This window comes from Panthera uncia (genome assembly GCF_023721935.1).
Source record: "Panthera uncia isolate 11264 chromosome C1 unlocalized genomic scaffold, Puncia_PCG_1.0 HiC_scaffold_4, whole genome shotgun sequence".
Classification (NCBI taxonomy): Eukaryota; Metazoa; Chordata; class Mammalia; order Carnivora; family Felidae; genus Panthera; species Panthera uncia.
Window position 1 is genome coordinate 48,704,296 of NW_026057585.1, and position 15,553 is coordinate 48,719,848.

Sequence of the window (15,553 nt, forward strand, 5' to 3'; positions counted from 1 at the left end):
AACTGATACATGAATTCAGCAAAGTTGCAGGATACAAAATCAATGTGCAGAAATCAGTTGCATTCTTATACACTAACAATGAAGCAACAGAAAGACAAATGAAGAAACTGATCCCATTCACAATTGCACCAAGAAGCATAAAATACCTAGGAATAAATCTAACCAAAGATGTAAAAGATCTGTATGCTGAAAATATAGAAAGCTTATGAAGGTAATTGAAGAAGATATAAAGAAATGGAAAGACATTCCCTGCTCATGGATTGGAAGAATAAATACTGTCAAAATGTCAATACTACCCAAAGCTATCTACACATTCAATGCAATCCCAATCAAAATTGCACCAGCATTCTTCTCGAAACTAGAACAAGCAATCCTAAAATTCATATGGAACCACAAAAGGCCCCGAATAGCCAAAGTAATTTTGAAGAAGAAGACCAAAGCAGGAGGCATCACAATCCCAGACTTTAGCCTCTACTACAAAGCTGTAATCATCAAGACAGCATGGTATTGGCACAAAAACAGACACATAGACCAATGGAATAGAATAGAAACCCCAGAACTAGACCCACAACAGTATGGCCAAATAATCTTTGACAAAGCAGGAAAGAATATCCAGTGGAAAAAAGACAGTCTCTTTAACAAATGGTGCTGGGAGAACTGGACAGCAACATGCAGAAGGTTGAAACTAGACCACTTTCTCACACCATTCACAAAAATAAACTCAAAATGGATAAAGGACCTGAATGTGAGACAGGAAACCATCAAAACCCTAGAGGAGAAAGCAGGAAAAGACCTCTCTGACCTCAGCCGTAGCAATCTCTTACTCGGCACATCCCCAAAGGCAAGGGAAGTAAAAGTAAAAATGAATTACTGGGACCTTATGAAGATAAAAAGCTTCTGCACAGCAAAGGAAACAACCAACAAAACTAAAAGGCAACCAATGGAATGGGAAAAGATATTTGCAAATGACATATCGGACAAAGGGCTAGTATCCAAAATCTATAAAGAGCTCACCACACTCCACACCCAAAAAACAAATAACCCAGTGAAGAAATGGGCAGAAAACATGAATAGACACTTCTCTAAAGAAGACATCCGGATGGCCAACAGGCACATGAAAAGATGTTCAACGTCGCTCCTTATCAGGGAAATACAAATCAAAACCACACTCAGATATCACCTCACACCAGTCAGAGTGGCCAAAATGAAGAAATCAGGGGACTATAGATGCTGGAGAGGATGTGGAGAAACAGGAACCATCTTGCACTGCTGGTGGGAATGCAAACTGGTACAGCCACTCTGGAAAACAGTGTGGAGGTTCCTCAGAAAATTAAAAATAGACCTACCCTATGACCCAGCAATAGCACTGCTAGGAATTTATCCAAGGGATACAGGAGTACTGATGCATAGGGGCACTTGTACCCCAATGTTTATAGCAGCACTCTCAACAATAGCCAAATTGTGGAAAGAGCCTAAATGTCCATCAACTGATGAATGGATAAAGAAATTGTGGTTTATATACACAATGGAGTACTACATGGCAATGAGAAAGAATGAAATATGGCCCTTTGTAGCAACGTGGATGGAACTGGAGAGTGTGATGCTAAGTGAAATAAGCCATACAGAGAAAGACAGATACCATATGTTTTCACTCTTATGTGGATCCTGAGAAACTTAACAGAAACCCATGGGAGGGGAAGGAAAAAAAAAAAAAAGAGGTTAGAGTGGGAGAGAGCCAAAGCATAAGAGACTCTTAAAAACTGAGAACAAACTGAGGGTTGATGGGGGGTGGGAAGGAGGGGAGGGTGGGTGATGGGTATTGAGGAGGGCACCTTTTGGGATGAGCACTGGGTGTTGTATGGAAACCAATTTGACAATAAACTTCATATATTGAAAAAAAAAAAAAAAGAGGGGCGCCTGGGTGGCTCAGTCGGTTAAGGGTCTGACTTAGGCTCAGGTCACGATCTCACTGTCCGTGGGTTCGAGCCCCGCGTCGGGCTCTGTGCTGATGGCTCGGAGCCTGGAGCCTGTTTCGGATTCTGTGTCTCCCTCTCTCTGACCCTCCCCCGTTCATGCTCTGTCTCTCTCTGTCTCAAAAATAAATAAACGTTAAAAAAAAAATTAAAAAAAAAAGTGGGGATATGTTACAGAGATTTTGTAAAAATTATAAATTATGTACATAAAGCACTTGGCATATTTAAGGAACTCAAATTTTATATAGTAATATGTAATTCATATCGGTGGTACAAGAATAAAGTCAGATGTCTTTCAATATATTTTCTTTACTGCATGTTAAATGTATGTTCTTTTTTTTTCCCCTCATACACTGATACCTAGAACAATTAAACCTAACCATTAAAATTACCTAATAATTTTGTTATTATCTTAATGAAAAATAGCTCATGTTAGCTCTTCTCAACGTTTGGGTATCATTATCCCTTTATACTATAAAAAATTATTGAGGACCCTAACATGCTTTTATTTTGGTAATATCTACCTACATTTACTATATTGGAGGGTAATAGTAAATATTAATTCAATTTAAAATAATAAAGGGGCACCTGGGTGGCTCAGTCATTTAAGCATCTGACTTCCGCTCAGGCCATGATCTCATGGTTTGTGAGTCTGAGCCCTGCATTAGGCTCTCTGCTGTCAGCACAGAGCCTGCTTCAGAAACTCTGTCTCCCTCTCTCTCTACTCTTCCCACACATGTATGCTCTCTCTCTCAAAAATAAAGATTAAAAAAATAAATAAATAATAAAAATAAACCATTACTTAATCACATCAATAATAAACTTTCCAAAATAAAACAAAACAAGAAATTAGTGAAAAAAATGGTATTATATAAATTTTTTGCAGAATTCTTTGACTTAGTAAAGTTTGCTAACTTAATAAAAGTTGGATTTTCACACTGGCTTTGGCATCCAATCAATTACAATATGTGGTTTTAGTTGGAGCAGATGAAGAAAATCCAGCCCCACAAAGACCTGAGTTTGAAGTAGCAATATTTCGATAACATTTTTAGATAATTATAAATATTCTTATTTGCTACTACAAGTCGTAGTTTTTTCAGTTATTTACAGTGAGAAATCTGAAGCCGTGTCAGTGAATTCTGTTCCATTAAATTCCATTAGCCTCTCTGTAGTCTGAATCAATCTTTTACTCACATGTAATTTTGTAACATCATGCATGGATCATTTAGGAAATATCAGTTCCGTGATTTATTTATATCTTCTATATGTGAACACATTTCATTATATAATACCATCAATAGATCACATTTGTTAATATTACTGAGCTCAGCAGTAAAGTTTTTTAAATATTATAAAGCTATCAAACTCACACTGGTAAACAGAAGTTTGCCAAAGTTCTATTTTTTACTACAAAGATCAAATTTTTATCATTGGCAACAAATACTGGAAGTTGTTTTCCTTAAAGTGACAGGCTCACATTTTTCATTTTTGAGAAAATGCCTGCCAAATACCTATATCTAAATAACCATAATTGGTCTGTCTGCCATTCCCTTAAAAATAAATAAATAAATAAATAAATAAATAAATAAATAAAGGCAGTTAGCTCATTACTCAAACAAGTACACAAGTGCCTTTCCTTGAGGCAACCATTGTACTTCAGGATACAGAATTGCTTTATATGTACTTCCTATTTTGTCATTTACAATATTACTCAAAGGTAAATATTTAATAAAGCTGGTAAGTTTTTACTGTGTCATTAAAAACATTGTTAAATGAAACTGACATTTTTAAAAACTTTAAGTGTATTATTAGTGAAAAATTACTAAGAGAGCTTGGTGCCACTGCTATAAGAGTAATTTTATCTTCTATAAGCTCTCTAACCAATGTAATAAACTAAATAAAAAACATTATTTTGTAATTCTAAAACTTACCTTTTTAATTCTGATAAAATATTATAGTTTACTCTGGAATTTAGGAATAATGATATTTTAGATGAACATAGGGCTAGTGAGATTTTGGAACATATAACTGTAGATAGCCAGTGATAGCAAAGTAAAATCACTGAGAATAAACTAAGTTAATCACTGAAAAAGTATATATTTATACCCTAAATCTACTACATTAGAAAATCCTAAATACATAAGTACACATCCCATTAGCTATCAAAGTAAGAATGTCATCACACTTCAAGTAGACTCTGTAAAATTCCACCGTTTGCTTACAAGACAGTAAGAGTGAAAAAAAAAGCAAATAACATTTTAGAAAACTGAAGTTAAAGTCTTCCTTAAAGGGTCTCAGGAACTTCCAGAAACACCTAGATCAAACTTTGAGAACTGCTGGCTAATATCCTTTCTGGAAAATTCTGTGGATCAGAAAACGCTGCCTTATGATGCTTAAAATGGGTTTCCTGGTCCTAGTTTTTCCCTTTTTTCATGGTTAGAAATCCAGACCTCTTCAAAACCACATTTAAACTGAAAGATCCTTTTTAGTCTACCAAAAAGAACTCTACATTACAACATTCATTCAGTGCAAAAGCTAGCTGAGGTAAAGTCACCAGAGGCCAACAACAGAGGCCAGGAGTAAAGCACTACACAGCCTTCAACCACAATAGTTTCCAAATCATTTGATCAGGCTACCTTTTACAGTCTCTTCATCTATCATTTTATGCCTCTCTGTGTTCCGTTTTTGAGATTCTGTTTTTGTGAAGTGTTACTGGGTGTTCTGTCCTCAATTTCCTTGTCACACAAGTGAAGGAAGTGTTCCATCTGATATGAAGCCACATGTCAGCACCTGTTCTCTGGGTTGATTTGTTCATTATTTCCATTTCTCTTTTCCAATGCTTCAGGGTCTTTTCTGTCAACAGCAACAACAACACATCTGTACTCTCTATGCCTGCTATTCTTTTTTACGGATGTCAAATTTCAGGGTCTGATGTGTGCCCTTGAGACTCAGCCTATCATTTAAGGAGTGCTCAGCCTATCACTTAAGGATGTTCAATTTTTTGGTTAGCTGAACTTGTGGTTAAGTCTTGCTGAAATATAAAATTTTACTTTTTCTATGTAGGTGAATTATCTATTTGAAAAAGGGAGGTAAATTTTTACCACACTGGAAGACAATTATGTTCTTTCTCTGCAAAAGGACATCTTGTTTTAGGCCCAAACTCTCAAACATCAATCTAATCCAGTGCAATCTAATTCAGTGTAGCAACCACATATTGAGACCTCACCAGATAGGTACTGTTTATATGTGGGCTGGGATCCTTGAGAAATAGGTATAAATGATTAAATTTGGAAATATGGGTAACACAGAAAGATTAGAGCTCTTAACTTGGTGACCTTAGACTTCTGTGGCACATTAGCAAGCATAATCCACCTACTTGCTGTTTTTTTTTTTTTTAATTTTGCCTGTTAGTAGCAGTTTATATGGTGCTAAGGAGATGATTATTTATAATTATGCAGATAGTTTTAAACTCAAAGAGCCTGAATATGTAGAATTAAGCCTCACGCTTAGTAGATATACAGGATTTTAACCTCAGTAGGTCACTAACATTTGCTACACTGTTCAGGTAAATATTGTTTACATACAGGGAAGGATGCAGGTACAGCTTTTAGCAAATGATAGCTATACAGGACTTAGTGTACTGGCCAATTAGAGCTGAACCTGAACTACATAGAACTACTTAGTTTGGGATTTTAGGCAAAGCCAAAATAGAAATGAAACCACAAAATGATGACAAGGAAAAATGCCTGAGAAGACATCAGACAAGCCAAAATTGAGAGACATTCTAAAAAACATTGGGCCTCTATTCTTCAAAAATGTCAATATTATAAAACAAAAGGAGGCTGAACATATTTACCAGATTAAAGGAGATTAAAGACTGACAATTTAATATAGTGCTTCATCTTGTAATGGATCTTGTACTGGTAAAAAAAATACTTCTATAAAGGATAATATTGGTATAATTACAAAAATTTGAGTATGGAGCATATATTAGATAATAGTATTGGATGCTAAATTGGTACAGCCATTGTGGAAAACAATATGGATATTTCTCAGAAAATTAAAAATAGAACTACCCTATGACCCAGGAATCACACTATGGGGTATTTACTAAATAAATAAATAAATAAATAACCTAAATCAAAGGGATCCACGAACCCCTATGTTTATTGCAGCATTACTTACAATAGCCAGACTATGGACGCAGCCCAAGTGTCCATCAATAGATGAATGGATAAAGAAGATGTGGTATATATATTCAAAGCAATATTATTCACCCATAAAAAGAATGAAATAGTGCCATTTGCAACAATATGGATGAACCTTGATGGTAGGAGTTAAGTGAAATAAGTCAGAGAAATGCAAATACCCTGTGATCTCACTCATATGTAGAATCTAAGAAACAAAACAAATGAGCAAAGGAAAAAAATGAGAGACAGGGAGAGAGAGAGAGAAGCCAAAAACAGACTCTTAACTATAGATAACAAACCAATGGTTACCAGAAGGGAGGTGGGTGGGGGAAGGGGTGAAATAAATGAAAGGGATTACGAGTGCACTTGTCTTGATGAGCAATGAGTAATGTATGGAACTGCTGGATCACTATAATGTACACTGGAAACTAACCTAGGACTATTTGTTAACTACATTGGGATTATAATTTAAAAAATAATAAAAAACATAAAAACTAAATAAAAAATCCAATTAAAAATGAGCAGAGGACCTGAATAGACATTTTTCCAAAGAAAGACATAAAGATGGCCAACAGACACATGAAAATATGCTCAATATCACTAATCATCAGGAAAATACAAATCAAAACCACAATAAGATATCATTTTATACCTGTCAGAATGGGTAAATCACAAGAAATAACAAGAAGTAACAAGTGTTGGAAAGAATATGGAGAAAAAGGAAACCTTATACACTGTTGGTGGGAATGTAAATTAGTGCAGTCATCTTAGAGAACGGTATGGAGGTTCTTCCAAATATTAAAAATATAAATATCATATGATCCAATAACTCCACTTCTAGGCATTTACCTAAAAAAACAAAAACACTAATTTTAAAAGATATATGCACCTCTATGTTTATTGCAGCATTATTTACAAAAGTCAACTTAAATGTCCATTGATACATGAATGGATAAGGAAGAGGTGATATCTAGGTAGACAGATAGATAGATAGGCAGACAGATAGAAAGAAACATTCTACAGCCACGAAAAATGAGATTATGCCTTTTGCAACAACATGGATGGTCCCAAAGGATATTGTGCTAAGAGATATAAGTTACACAGAGAAAGACAAATACCATATGATTTCACTCATATGTGGAATCTAAATAATAATAATAAATAATAATAATAAACAAACAAAGCAGAATTAGACCTATAAATACAGAGAACAAACTAATGCTTGCCAGAGAGGAGAGGTGTAAGGGTATGAGCAAACTGTGTGAAAGAGAGTGGGATATACAAGCTGCCAGTTGTGGAATGAATAAGCCACAGGAATAAAAGGCACCACAAAAGGAATATCATCAATGATATTGTAATAGTGTTATAAGGTGACAGATGGTAGCTACACTTGTGGTAAGCACAGTATAACATATAAACTTGTAGAATCACTATGTTGAACACCTGAAACAAATGTAGCATTGTGTGGCAGCTATACTCAAACAATTAAATAAGGAAAATAAATATGACTTTTATGTGTATATATAAAAGACTGAAAACATGAAATATGAGGATCTACGGGACCCAGGTATCTCAAACATTATTGATGTAAATATAAAGCGGCACAATCATTTTGGGAAAAATTACATGCAACTACACTATGACTCAGAAATTCTATTCCTAAGTATTTATCCAAGAGAAATGAATACATTATCAACAAAATCACTTGTGTAAGAATGCTCATAGCAGGTTCATTCATAATAGACAAAGTTGTAAACAATCCACACAACTATCTACAAGACAATGAATAAACAAACTTATAATGTAGTTGTACAATGATATATTAGCTACCATTTAACAATATCAACTACTGGGGTACCGGGGTGGCTCAGTCAGTTAAGCGTCCAAGTTCAGCTCAGGTCATGATCTCATGGTTCGTGGGTTCGAGCCCCGCAGCAGGCTCTGGGCTGACAACTCAGAGCCTGGAACCTGCTTGGGATTCTGTGTCTCCCTCTCTCTCTGCCTCTCCCCCACTAATGCTCTCTCTGTCTCTCAAAAATAAGTAAATGTTAAAAAATGTCTAATAAAATTAAAAAATAATCAAAAATAATATCAGCTACTTAAAATATGCAATAATGTAGCTGAATCTCCAAGACTTTTCAGAGGAAAAAGAGCCATACACAGAAGTATACATCTGCTTTATTGTTTTTATGTGAAGTTGCAGAACAGGCAAAACTAAGTTATGGTGAAATAAATCAGAATATTGGTTGCTTTAGGAGAGGGAAGAATATGATTTGATTGGAATAGAGTATAAAGGAAATTTTCTGGGTGATGATAACATCTATATCCTGATAGGGGTATAGGTTACCTGGATGGTTGCATTTGTACAAATTCATTGAACAGTAACACCTAATATCTGTGTATTTCAGTGTAGGCCAATCATATTTCAATAAACATTTTTAAGGAATTCACTTCTATAAGATATTTGATAATGTCTTCTGAACAAAATTGAGATATGTATACTATGTTGCTCTGGTCAGGTGGGTTTGTAGCTAATTAAACTTAAACATATTAAATAAGTAATTGGGGTCCAACTGAAGAAAGGGTTGTAATGATTTACTCAATAATCCTGTTCTAATTATGTTTTCTCCATATTTTAACAGTGTTTTAAATTAATACATAGAATACTACCTACAGATGAGAAATTTGGCTTGTGTGTTAGATGATACAGTTGAAACAGAAAAGATTATGTAACTGAAATAAACACAGCGATGTTTTAGAGATTAAACCTTGAATTTATAGGAAAAAGAAATAATCACCTGAGTAAAGGTTGGTAGGATTGTGACTTCATGCTATGCATTTGATAAAGGATATTTAATTAGCTATGTATTACAAGGAAACAAATTCTATACATGGAATGATTAAATATCTGATCCATGAGACAAAAAAAAAAAAAAAAAAAAAAAAAGGAAAAGACTACTTTACCATAAAATAAGATCCTGGTAGTTAGAAGTGTCTGGAGATGTTATGAAAGAGTTTTGTACGTTGAGAGACTGGACAAATATCTGGGTTCCTTCAGTTTTTTTACTCTTCAGTGATTCTAAAAACGTGGTTTTATTACTAATGAGTACAATTTGTGAATAACATATTCCAAGCCAGTGAAGCCATCATACCTTTTCTTTTAAGAATATAATCTGTGACAACAGCACTTATTTGGAATCCATCAGAAGATATTAATGTAATGGAAAGAATTAATCTATCAGCATATTGTTATTTATTTTGAACAAGTGTGCATGAAAATATGTGTATTTGTGAGGCATACAGTGGAGAAAAGGAAAAATGGCCCATAAATTTTGCATGTTCGAGAAGCAGAAGGCAGAAACAGTAGTGAGGAAGTTGTCTTCCACCTCTGAAAAGCCTGAGGATAAAGCAGATGACTTATCTATCTGCCAGATATCATTTGATGATATAATCATTTGATGATAAAGTCACACCCACCTTTCAAAGTTATCCCTTTTTCAATAGTGGCTAAAAGCCTAGAAGCCACATTTCTTGGATAATCCTGAGAAATTTATTAGATATTTGCAAGGTGCAGGAAAAGGAGAATCTATTGTTTTTTTTCAGTAGCAGCAATGGACAGACACATGGATTCGAGAGATGGCAGATGTGGAATTTTGCTAGCAGCATCCACCTGTCCTTAAAATACCCCACTTAGACTTTGCAGTGAGTTGAGATTATTACATCTCTGCAATTCTTTTCTGAATTTCCTGAGAAAACAGCAATGATTCTAATTCATTCATTCCTCCAGAACTTCCAACAGTTGCATAAGCCTTCTGTTTTCTTTTGCAAACCCTGACTGATTAAACCTAAGACAAGTATTATGGGCTACAGAGTGCTTGATAACTTAGGAATTTTATTTATTTATTTAAGCATTTATTATATGCCAAACACTATGCTATTATATGTAATTGTATACTCAGGAGATTGATCCTTGCCCTCATGATGTTTACATTTAGTGGGAAAAAATGGGCAATTAAAACTGATTTTAAGAGCATCTCAGGTAATTCTAAAGTACAATTTTAAGAACCGCAATAGAAATGTTTATCTTTACACCAAATTTGCTTTTCATCCCCAATTACTCATTTCAATACTCATTACAATAATTCATCCAGGCATTCAAGCCATAAAACTAAGAAACATTCTGGATTCTTCTTTCACTCCTTATTCTAATTACATATATGATAGGTTTTGTGTCTTAACTAGGACCTGTAAATGTTTCTTCCTCTCCATCCCATTGTACTTGAGTTATGTTGATAAAAAAATCAAGATATTTGGAACCACATGAACCTTAATTTAAATCCTGGTCATGCCATTTGCTGACTATGAGAAATAAAACATACTATATAATTTCTGTAGGTCATAAAAATAGTAGTGCATAATAGGGATTTTTTAATGATTAAAGATAACACTCACAAAGCATCTAGTCCAGTGTCTGCGTGATTAGTGGGTACCTCTTCCTCTACTCATGTCCCACCCATTTATTTCATTTGTAATTGCAAGTTGTGTGGACCACTTCAACAGAAGTAACATCCTAACTGACCTTTCTATTGTCTTCTGATACCTAAATCTCTTTTCCTTAATGATTCCAGGGTCACCATTGCAAAATACAAATTTAATTGTATTCCTCTCCTGCTTAATGGTTTTCAATGTTTCCTTAAAATTTATAGGATAGAGTTCAACCTATTTAAAATACTCAAAAATTTACTTTTTATCACCTGACACCTACTTATTTTTTAAGTCTTCTGTGCCATTCCTTGTACATACCACCATCTCAGCCAAGTCAAAATCTTATTTTCATAAAGGAGTAAATAATATGACGTAACAGAAATCTCAGTAAATGTGTATTAAATTCTAGCTTCTCTACTTATGTCATCTTGGGCAAAATCACTTGGATAATCTGTGTTTTCCTTTTCTCATCTATACAAGGAAGACAGTAGTATTCATTTCAGTTGTTATTAAGTTTAAATTAAGATGAACAATATTTGGTGGTCTCATTATGTTGTGACAGTGATTTTTATTTATCAACGTGCAGCAATGTTCGAGGGGCTGAACACTACATGATTTTCATCCCAAGTAAGAAACTATGATCCATTTGCTCAATGGCTGCACAATTTGAAGAGTGAGATTTAGAAGGGACATCTGAATATTAGTAAATATGGTGAATTCACAGGAAAACTTAATAGCCTGTTATATTTGCTTGCTTGTTACTCAACAACAGACACATGTGCCTTAATGTATTCGGTAAGTACTGAATATAAACACCAAAGCCAAGTGAGCCTCTCTTTGGCTAAAATCTCCTTTAAAAACTTTCTACTTTGGTGGATCACATCTATGAAACATAAATATCTAAAACCTGGTTTGGAATCTGTGATTTACTGTTGCAAAAGAAGCTCAAACTTTAGTTTGATGAGTGTTCAAAAGATCAGGCTTAATAAAAGTTCATCAGTGATACAGAGAAATCATTTTGAATCTCAGTCAAAGGGTTTTTGGTAAGTCTTTTAGAGGAGCAAGAGTTCCAGAGATAGACTTGATAAGCTAACAAAGTTAAATCTTCTAGAGGATTTAGAAAGGGATTTAGTGAGTCAATCTCATCACTTTTGTGCTCTACCTGTGGTTGCCAAGGTAACAAGAAACTTGGGATTCCCAGATTGTTTCTTTCCCTAACCTGGCAGCAGAAATAACAGTTATTAGACAACTGACTGTCTGCCAGTGTGTCCACATAAGTTTCTAGATGCTACTCTCAAGAAAAAAAAAAAAAGTTAACTTCTATTATGTTTTCTCCCAAACATGTGCTTGTTAAATAAATCACCTGCTGCTTTCCCATTTAAAAATCTTTATCTATAAATTTTACCAGGATTTATTTGTGGTTTACTTTATCACTGGCTATTGTTTGTGACATCAAATAAATGTTGAAATATACTCTAGTTTCTTCAGAGAAGAAAACCTGCCCCTACAGAGAATGAACAAATGGGTCAACATAACATAATGCCCTAAGATAAAATATTTATTTGTTCACTTATTCATTCAATATTTAATGAGGCACCCTTGTGCCAAGCCTTAGTAGAGCATCTGGAAACAAACAAACAAGAATAAAATATAAACATAAAACATTATCTTGGCCTCATGAACTTCAGTTTAGTGAAGTACATCAACATTTAAAAGTATCTGTTAAAAGCTGCTATTTTAAAAAAATCCTCCTACTCTTTTACTTTTATTTCCCCCATGTTGAAACTACCAATGCGCTTTCCATTTGAAAAGCATCTCTATCTCTGAAAAGAGGCCAGGGTGGGAATCAAGAGAGAGAGAGAAGGTAAAGTTATTTGCTATAAAAGAGTGACTTTACGCTGGGGTGCCTGGATGGCTCAGTTGGTTGAGCATCTGCCTCTTGATTTTGGCTCAAGTCCTAATCTCGCAGTCATGATCTCAGTGGTTGTGAGCTGGAACCCTGCATTGGGCTAGACATGGAGCCTGCTTGGGATTCTCTCTTGGCCCATCCCTGCTCACTTGTGCTCTCTTTCTCTCTCTCAAAATAAATAAATATTAAGAAAAAAAGAAAAAGAGTGATTTTAGCCTATAAGGAAAAAGTGTAGAGTTAATCTTGGTATTTCTAAGGTGGTTGTTTCAAGCTCACCCAAAAATAAATAACACCAGGAAATTGGTAGAGGAGACATTATCAAAAACAATAAAAATATTTTAGGCTATATTATCCCTTTTTTGCATCTCTTCCGAACCTAAAAGGGTTGTAATCAATATGGGCAAGAAATAAGTAACCAGATCTCAATGTTAATACTAAATTGATAATAATAGCTATCATTTTTGAAGTACATACTGTGTAAATCTAGTATCTATATCTAAATGTATGAGACAGAATGGGTTATAACAATGAGGAAAATAGCTATATTTATTAAACAACCATATGATCATTTGAATAGATGCCAAAAAAAAAACAGTTGAAAAAAATCCAACATCCATTTATAATACAGATTGTCAGCAAACTAGGAATTAAAGGGAACTCTTCAATGTGATGACAGCATTATGTTAATAATTTAGTATATCTATTTCTTTTTGTGTGAATCTTGGTAGTTTGTCCTCCAAAGAATTTGTCCATTTCATTTACATTGTAAAATGTATTGACATAAAGTTACTCAAAATATTTCCATATTATAATCTCAATGTTTGCAGGATCTATGATAATGCCAACTTTTTTATGTGTGATATTTGTAATTTGGATCTCCCCTCCCTCTGTCTCTCCCTTTCTTTCTCTACAAAGTGTTCACAAAAGAGACTCAAGAAGAGTTTAATCACTACAACCTATGGCTACCACTACGATACTTTGGACAAGAAAGCAAGAAGACTTACCACATTGGCAGGGAAACTGATCAGTTAGAGGAAATAATGTCATTAATTTTCTTCTTCTTCTTCTTCTTCTTTTTAAATAATTTGAGACTTACAGAAAAGTTGCAAAAACAAAACAGACAATTCCCATGTATCATACACCCATCTTCCCCAAGGTTAACCATATAATCATGGTACTATAACTATCATGTTCTGTTTTTTATCCACAGAAACTTATGACACCAAATTTTCCACACTAAGCAATTCTCCAGTTCTCTGAAGACATCAGTTGGATGCCCTATAATTAATTCAATTCTGACACTACCTGGAGTTAGCACAGACACCACAGGTTAAGCATTCAGTCCACAGACTGCCACCAACTTCAAATACGAATCATGAGTAATGGGTTCCCAGATTACCTACACTTCTATCTGACTCGACAAATTGGGGTTACCATGATTCCTCCTCACATTTGATCATTTTCTGTAATGGCTCATAAAAATCAGGGAAATGCTTTACTTATTATTACTTGTTTATTATAAAGGAAATTATAAAGTATACTAATGAATAACCAGATGAAAAAGTACATAGGTGAAGTCCAGAGGATTCTAAGCAGGAATTTCTATCTTGTGGCATTTAGGATGCACCACCCTCTCAGTGCAAGGATGCAGTTCACTGACCTGAAAAGTCTTCAAATCCTATTGTTTTTCATGGAATTCCATTATGTAGGTGTGACTGATTAAACATTGGCCATTGGTGAGTGACTCAATCTCAAGCACCTCTCCCCTCCCTGGAAGTCAGGGTTAGAGCTGAAAATTTCAACCCTCTAATCACATGGTTGGTTCCTGGGGCAACCAGCTCCCATCCTGATGTTCTTTAGGCATCCACTAAGAGACACCTAATTAGCATGAATCAGGTATGGTTGGAAGGGATTGAATATGTGTGTGTATATACACAATATAAATGGTGTTTCTTTCATACCTATCACTTAGAAAATTAGAAAGGCTATAGGAGCTCTGTGCGAGGTACCAGAAAAAAAGACCAAATATGTATTTCTTATATCACCCTATCACAGGTGCATTTATCAAAACTAAAACACCAACATAGGTATAATACTAATGATTAAACTATAAGCTTTATTTGGAATTCTCCAACACCATGTGCTGTATAGTTCATCCCATTAGCCTTACTTTTCTGTTTGACCTCACAAAGAGGTCCATAGGAACCATGGAGGATCTTTCATTCAAAGCTGTGTGAAATAAGCATAAGGCATGTATTTGGCATCAATGAAGATGTGCTACTCAGATCTCCTAAAGGGGAAGTATAATTGTTCAATGGCCTTAGTTGCTATTCACTGAAGTTACCACTGCATTGTTCATGCTGTCATTCTACCTGTGAGATGTTCTTATGGAAGGACAAAACATGGTGGGAATACTAAGGCAGGTCCATGATGAGAGTTCCACATTTAGAACTCTCTTGGCAGGTGGTTTGGCCAACTGACAGGCCAGTTGGCCTTCCTGAAACTTTCTTCAAAGTGTTCTGCAAACTGAGATTGCCTGTCCAACTCTCTTTCCTTAATTCTCACACAAAAGTCAGATTTTCAGGACAGTTTGATGCCTCTCCTATCTCTTCTGGATCCTTTCTATTTTGTTTTTTTTCTTTTTCCTTAGATGCAGTGAATCTCTTGGATGCCAAATCTTATCTTGAGATCTGTCTATAGGAGGCACAGAAATAATATAAATGTATATTCCACTTTTGGGGATGAAGTCTGTTTTTTAAATGTCAATTAAGTCAAGTTAGTTTATTAAATTGTATAGGCCTCACTGATTTTCTATTTGTTCTGTAGATCACTAAGAGAGGAATATTAAAGTCTCTTAATTAAGATTGTGGATTTGCCTATTCTTTTGGCTACATTCCGTTTCTACATTTTAAAGCTCAACTGTTAGGTCTATACTCATTTAGTATTCTTATGTCTTTTAGGGGGATTAACCCCATTTATCATTAGGTAATGTCTCC